Here is an 8,895-nt window from a genome sequence, read left to right as displayed (position 1 = left end):
GCTATATAAATACTACTATATAAGAATTTTTCATAAGTAGTCATTACTTAAACTAAATATTGTTGGGTCTTTAATTGGACACTTTATTCAAAATACTATATTTAAAAATTACAGACATTAAAAATTTCAAATCGCTATAAAAGTGTTATATTACATAAACTAGTAAATCTTAAATTTATTGTTTATACATTTTATTTAGTAACGTTTTAGCCATAACTTAATTACAATTTTATATCTTATTGAGGTATAGGTAGAGCTATGTTTTTTTGGGAAAAATACTTTGACAAGTTTGAAGTATAAACAAAAAATTTAGTTATTCCTTGGTTTTCTATCAACTTAGAGAATTGTTTTTTTTCGGAAATTTTATACTTCATTATTTTTACAGTCATACGAACTCCTTTAGAATATTACTTAAAAACTTTAAAGCTTTATTATAATTCAACTTTGAAGAGATGTTTTAAGATGGAAATTAACATAAATAATTAAACTAAAAACATTATTACCTTTAATAAAGTTTTTATAGTATAATTTTACTGTAAATATATATCATCTAAAAGTTAGAAGCACAAAAAAATAAGATTGTAATATTATTATTAAAACTAAATTAAGTTTTTATTGGAAAACTGGAGACATATTTTCGTTCGAGCTGTACTAAAAACTATTTTTTAATTAAAAGATTTTGACACTATCCTTACTAAATAATATATCTTACAATTTTACTAAAAATATCTATTTACGTACTATTAATTTAATGACATCAAAAATATTGACTCAAACTTACTTAATAGCTTTTTTTATAAACTATTTATGTTTGTTTTGAAAAAAAATTAACGACGAAAACTAATATTAGCCTTAGTATAATTTTAAGAAGTTCAAGTTCGTATTTAAAATGTGTACTGCTTTTAATTTGTTAGCTAAAAATATTTTAATTTGTTAGCTAAAAATATTTTAATTACACAGAACACGATTGGAGGCGCTGTAATAGGTAGAGTTTTAGCTCATGACAATGACGACAACCTCAACGGTAAAGTAGAATACTTTATAACTTCAGGAAAAGAAAAATTTGGTATTTACAGAATATTGTTGAAATAACTTATTTGGGTTTAAACTTCTAAGGCTCTTAATTAAATAGTTCTTCACAATTTATTTCAAATTGAATAAAACAAACTTTTATTGATAAGTTTTATTAATTAATATATACAAGTTAAGTTAATTCTTTTAAAAAAATGTATGTAAACTTTTATGTAAAACCTTATAAGCATTAAAATGTTTTGGATAGCGTTAGTATTGCAAATTAGAATAAATCAAGATATTTTAAAACAAGAAATTAAAGCATAAAATATTTTTATTTTAACCGAAAACAACACATTTTGCTAATTTATATATATATAATTTTGTCTTATATTTAAACATTTACTAGGAAGTTCTTGATGTTATATTGTTACAGAGACTGTTTTTGAGTTAGTTCAACAAACTGGCGAAATAAAAGTTTTATTAGGAAGATATCCTGACTATGAGGATACTTGTGAATTTTTATTAGAAGTAACAGCAAAAGATATGGGCAGTCCTCCTTTAGAAGTTGTTTACAATAAAAAAAATATCACTAACTTAAAAATTATATTTTAAATTTTTTTTATAAAAATTCTTATTAAAAAAAAACATTTTAAAAAGTTTTTAAATTAAAGCAAAGAAATATTAAATTACAAAATTTTAGGCAAAAAAATCAATTAAAGTTGTTGTAATTGATACTAATGACAACTCGCCAATTTTTACAAAAGAACTTTATGAAGTAAATATAAAAGAAAATGAGGTTTTAAATTACAATTTAATAAAAGCAATTGATGCTGATAGTGGAAAATATGGTCGTGTCTCTTACTATCTTAAATCAGGTTATTAAAACTTCAGTTGAGTTTTTAAATTAATACTAAGGTTGTTTGAGAAAAATGGATTAAAAATAACAAACAAATAAGCAAGTTAAAAGTTATATCAGAATGACTTCTGTTAATAAAGAATATGAATGCTAATTTTAACGCTGTTGTAAAGTAGTTAGTTTTAAGCTGTAATTTTTATAATTAAAAGCTTTTTTAACTTTTTTTATTAATTAATTCTACTTGATAAAAAAGCACAAAATTCAAAAAGAAGAATATGGGTAAAACTTTAATAACAAAATGTTGCATTCTAAACTAGTACCTAAGGTAAAAATTTTAATCGAAATTGTGAGCTCTTATTACTAATTCTTTAGAATGTAGTTATATATCGCTAAATTAAATGTAAATTTTTAATTAAAAAAAAAATTCACAATTCAATAATTTATTTCAAGGATACATATAACTCAAATAACAAAATATATTTTGTGCTTAACTCTTCAGTTGTTTACTAAGCAATAAAAATAAAGTTTCAAATCAAGCTTATAAGGTCAACAGGTAATCAATTTAAAGTTGATAATAATGAGCAAAGGGTAACTAACAAAATATAAGTAGTTTTCATTACAATGAAACTAAATTAAATAAAACATACGTAACAGTTTGTTAAACTATTTATAAATACAAATAAACAGTATAATAAAAATCTTTATGTTTACACAACTTCGGTTTTCTTAATAAAATACATATAGCCTCAAGTTTAATTAAATCAAAAATGGTATAAAAGTTATAAATAGCTTTAAATGTTTGCAAATACTTGCTTAATCAGAGATATTAACTACGTGTTCTGCAATAACAGATCTTTGTGGAGCATTTTCTACTCTTTTATATTTATTTTCTTTATTAATCATTTTACAAAATTCATCAATACTTTTTGGAATATGTTCTTTTATCATTTTACCAAATTGCATTTAAGTCATACCGAAAAAAACTATCTTTACACAAACAGTAAAACTGGTAAACTACCATACTTTTTTGTGGTTCTGATATCGGATTTTTGCCCCCAGGTCTAATCAATGGTCTAATTATGAAAATAACTCTCGGTTTTGCTGAGTGACGAGATTTGCTTATTAATTGGTTGAAATTTTTCTCTATAATTCTTAAGTTGTTATTGACATAAGGTATCGAACATTTTTCGATCCTACTGGCTTTATTTTGTTTAAACTTTTAAAGGTATAAATTAATATTTTTGTTTACTACTTCTTGTGGATAGCCATATTCTTATTTAGTATCAATTTTATCTGATTTATTTCATCAGCAAATTATTTTCTTTTGAACAAATTTTATGTGCACGATGGCAGAGTGTTCTTATCAAATTTTTCTTCCTTTTCATATTACAAAACGAATGAAAATTTGAATAGTTTTTTGTAAAACTTTCTTTCTGGACACATATGTCAAAAATTTGTTGTTGTGTCGTTTAACTAAAACTTCAAGAAAAGCCAATTCATTGTTCTTTTCTTTTTCTGATTTAAATGTTATTGATGAGTGTGTTTTGTTAAAAACACAAAACAGTCGTCAACATATCTGAAATAAGTCAACTTGTACTTAGAGATTATTTTTCTTTCCACAAAGTCTATTAATACATTAGACAAAGTTGACCCTAATGGGGCGCCCATAGCTATTCCATCTGTTGGAAATACATCGACAAAAAAAGCGCTCAAACTATTTGGTCTTAGGAACTGGTGCAAAAAAACCTTTCGGTTATCGAGTCGCACACCACTTGGATCCCTTTAACGTTTTATGCAGTATTAAAAATGTTTATTTAAGAATTTTTTATTAAATGTTGTTATAATGATTGAAAACTTTTGTTTTTAACTACGCGGTTTGTACTTAATTAAAAAATCTTTCCTACAAACCTTTTCTAGTATATCTGGCCCGCCAATTAGAGAATTTTTCAATTTTAAGTTAAAATTTCCAAGCTTTAGTCAAGTATAAACGACAGTATTTTAAAATGTATTAGCCACTAATAAAAAAATGTTTTAAATCACATTAAATAAAAAACATTACTAATAAAATTAAGAAAAATACTTTCCGTCATAACGAAAAAAAGTGTCATTATTTCAAGTAAATATAAAATTAACAACAACAACTACTCTTAATATTAAAACATCTAATGAATTTAACACTTTTTAAAAAGTCAAACAATCAAAAAAATAATTACAACTTTTTTTTTATAAACTATGCGAGTTGAAAAATCAATAAAACAAAAACTTTTAATGTTGACAGTTTTTAATGTAGTTTTACCCTTCTTTTGTAAAACAATGAACGTAAAAAAATGCTTTGATAGCTATCAAAAACTTCGAAACACGACTAATTTGTTTAAAACAAAGTACTAAATTTTTTTTATTTTAACAGGAAGTACAAGTTTGTCAATTGAAATAGACCAGGAGTCGGGTTTGCTTACTAGCACTAGCTTTGTTGATTTCGAGAAAGTTGGTAAAATCATTGAAATCAAAGTAGAAGCAAGAGACAATGGAGGCAACAACTACAACAACAACACATGTAAAGTAATTAACTTTTTAAATTTAAAACAATATATGTTTATTCAGTAAATTATACTAATTAGAATATTTTTAGCTAAATTATTTTTTTATCTATTTGTTTGGTAGTCTTAATATGCAATGTAGGTTAAATATTGTAACGAAAGATTAATCTTTTACATGACATGTTACATAAATTGCATTTTATATTATGCATTTAAGGGTATGTATTTTTTTCAAATTAATTTATTGGTTAAACTTTTTTAAACAAAAATTAAAATATTTTTTAGTCAGATTTGTTTTCTATTTACAAATATATTTTATCAACAAACATAGTGTTTTAGTTATGTTATGAAATTTATGTTTATTATGCAACTAAAAACTTATGTTGTAAAACATAAACTTTTTACAGGTTGTAGTTTCAATAGAAGATGCGAATGATAACATTCCAATGTTTGCACAAACTGAATATAGTATGCATGTGTACGAAAATTTAGTTGGTGTAGGAATAGGACGTGTATCAGCAAATGATGCTGATTCTGGTATAAACGCAAAACTTAACTATTATATAATGTCAGGAAATTGGCAAGGTTGTTAACAAATTTAATTATTTTTTTATTGATTGTATTTTTGTCGTTTTTTATCATAATTTATATTTAGTTTTACTTATCAAATCTTAACATCAATCGGTTGACTAACAAATCATTATTTTGTTATGAAAATGCTAAATATCATTGTAAGCTTAAAAAGATTTTGATAGTTATTATTCATAGCTTTATAGTTGAGCATCTAAATCTATCCTATGAATAGTGTTTGCTGATATAAAATGTAGGTAAATTTAAAATATCACCGGAAAATGGATTTATTGAGGTAAAACAAGGAAAGTTTTTGGATCGAGAACTAAAAGACATGTACAAATTGACAATTATTGTAAAAGATGGCGGAGTTCCTCAACTGAACTCAACAGTAAAATATTACTATTTCGTTACTACAGTAATTAAATAGAATATAATAAATATTTAAAAATTATAAAATATTTTCTAAAATAAGTAAAATTGTTTAAGTAAAAGAAATTTTGTTTAAAATTGGTATTTATATTAATTTCGAAAAGCAGAAATTACTAAAATAAGATTTTTTTATAGTTATATATTTATAACTGTATTTGTGAGTCTAAAGGAAAGTACTTTTACGTTGTAAAATCTAAATAAAACAGTTTATTATTAAAGAAAATAAGTAAGCTGTCCTTGATTAAGCTTTCGTTTAGATATAAGTTATAACATATCAACAAAATAGTTTTAAAATTAGTGATAAATTTATACAGGTGGTATTTACTGTGGTAGTGCTAGACAAAAATGATAATTTTCCAATGTTTCAAAACGTTCATAACCAAGTTAACGTAAGCGAAAGCTCTAGAATTGGTAAAATATTTTACCGTTTTTTAGCTGTAGATTGCGATGATGGAAATTATGGCGAAGTTAATTACAAACTAAAAAATCACAAAGATTTGTTCAATTTAGATGCTAAAGTAAGTACTTTTTATAAGTATAATTTTCCGAATAGTCCAGTATTATATAACAAACTATCAATAAAGTAAAAGTAAAGTTTAGCTTTTACAAACTTAAACTATCTAATAGATCTTGATGATTTATTTTCATAAAATCAATAAAACTATATTTAAATCAAAAACAGTTTGTGGTTTTTTTTTACAGACAGGTGAATTGTCTACTGCAAAACTTGTTGATAGAGAAACGAAAGAGCTTTATGAGTTAGAAATTATTGCGTATGATAGTCCGCTAGAGTTTAGATACTCAAAGTTTACAACAAAACTTATAACGGTAAAATTATTATTATAGACTTTTGCACGAACTTATAATATAACATAAGAAATTTTTAGAGGAAATTATTGTTATACAGAAGGTGAACATAAAAACAATTACTAAGCTACTCATTGTAACAAAGTTAGCAAAAAGAAAATTAAACAACTAAAAAATATTTTATTATAGGTAAATATTTTAGATGTAAATGATGAAAGCCCAATATTTAATAAAAATGAAACATATGATGCGTTTATAAAAGAAAATAGTCCTCTAAATTCACCTATAACATACAAGGTAAAAACATCTATAAAATTTTATTACAGTTAAAGATAGAAAATTATTTTGTAAAAGTTTAAAAAGTATGAACACTTACAAAAAGTATGAATAATTTTACCAGTTAGAAAAAGTTTTGAAAATAAAATCTTTAAACGTATAATAACTATTTTTGTATACTTATTAAACTTATTTCATAAATTTTTTTAAAATATCAGAACAAATTAAGTTTGTTAGCTAATTTAAAATTCGAACTAGGTTATAATTTTGTTGTCTGAAATAAAATAACATTTGTAAACAATGAATTTTAGTGTAGATCTAAAAATATTTTTTGCTTATTTATGAACACTAAAACACTTTTTGTTGCTTAAATTTTTTTTAAGCGTTATATGATAGACGTAATAGAACTATGTTTATAATTATTTTCAATATCAACGTCCGTTATTAGTCGTTAAACTCATTTTACTAACTCTATTTTATAAAAAAAAAATGTTTTTAATGAAAGTATAAATTATTGTTTATTAAGTTTTTATTTGTTATCTTTTTTAAGTTTAAAAATATGACATACATGTAATTCTTGTAGACCTAATGCTTTGTGATGTATTATTATACATCATATTTGTTGTATGTTTGCTAAAACTTTAATACCAAGTTTTTTTTTAATTTTTAGGGTGTTCAAATGAAAGCCTTCGATAAAGATAGTGGCATAAATGGAAAAGTTACATATAAAATATTTCAACAAGACTATCTGCCGAAGCTGTTTAAGATAAATGAATTTACTGGAGTAATAACATCTACATCTGTTATTGGTATGATTTAGACTAAAAGTTTTTACTGCCATTACTTAACTTAGTCTGAATTAATAAGTAATTCTTAATTTTGAGTTCTACATTTCTAACTCTATTTATCTCTAGTTTACACTTTTAAAATAGTCTATTTATATATCAGCATATGTTTAATTTAAAAAATTTCTAGTTATTATAGTATTCATTAATACACTAGAATAGAATTTATTTAAAAAAGATTATAAATATTAAAATTGTTGAATTTTTACTTATAGAGTATTTTTTTTGACAACAAGTAGACTTTGATTCCAAAACTATGTTCTTTAAAACTGATAAATAAATATTTACTTAATTAAACTTATAACTTCATAAATGCTAGTTTTAATCTTTAGAAAAATGTATATTATTAAAACTGAGAAACTACAATACAGCCTATAAATTATTAGCCATTTTAAAATGTATAACAAAATATTCTAACTACTAAATCAGTTTAGATTTTCTTAAGGCAAACACAAGAACTATTACCGATAAGTCATTCATTCACAAAATAAAAAAAAAAAGTAAAAAAAAAGATGTACTTTTTGAGATATTTAAAAAAAAATGAAGTCTAAAATTTTCCATTCTTTCTATGGACTGTAGCACTGACCTAATAAACCCTAACTAAAAAATTTTATTAACCAGATCATATAGCTATTAAATTAGGTGCACGACTATTCAATTTCGGACAATTCAAATTCTTAAAATAAATTTTAAAAGGCCAAAAATCAAAAAGTAATATATATTTGAAAAAAAAGTATAAATGTTTTATAAATATCTGCAATCTATTTTTTCTTTTTTGCAAAACATTAAATATTTTTTGAGATATGGCTAAAATAAGTTTTAAAGTATAGTTATTGTTAGTAATTTTCAAATATCTCAAAAAATATTTAAAATATTTCAAAGAAGAAAAAAAAGCTTTGAGATATTAAAAAGACATACATACGTATTTTTCATTAAAAAAAAGTATATGTAATTTTCGAGAATTGGTCTCTTAAATATTTATTTATATTTGAATTATCGGAACTTGAATTGACATGTTACCATTAAATTTTGTATAACATATGCTTTACTTTAGGAACAAAAAATCAATAAACAGTTATGATTTTATATTGTTAAGTTAAAAAATATTTCAAAAATTTCACCTAATTTTAGAATGATCGCCGTAAATAGTAAAAAAGTTCGAATAAAAATGTGGTTTATGTAAATAGTAAGTCAAACCATCCAGAGAATGTGTTAAAAGTGTGCCGGTTGCAGTAATCAAGCCCCTTCAGAAGCTATAGTTCCAAACATATTTACGAAAACAACGCAACAATACTAGGAAGCTACGAGAGCAAGTTAAAACTATCGAGAGCTAGCCTACGACCAAGAACATAAAAAAAGGAAAATAAGACAAAAAACACTATATTTCAGTGCTTCTTTCTGCAAGAATGTAGTTAGACAGATGAGGAATTGCTTCATAGTCAATGTGGATAAAGACTTTACCAATAACCACCCAAGTAGTATGTTTTTAAGAGGAAAACACCAAAACTATCTTATTCCTATATATATTCCAGTTGATAATGGCACACGATTGTAAATT

Source organism: Thalia democratica, chromosome 1 (genome assembly GCF_965202585.1).
Source record: "Thalia democratica chromosome 1, ktThaDemo2.hap1.1, whole genome shotgun sequence".
Lineage (NCBI taxonomy): Eukaryota > Metazoa > Chordata > Thaliacea > Salpida > Salpidae > Thalia > Thalia democratica.
Note: the sequence above shows the minus strand (reverse complement) of the source record.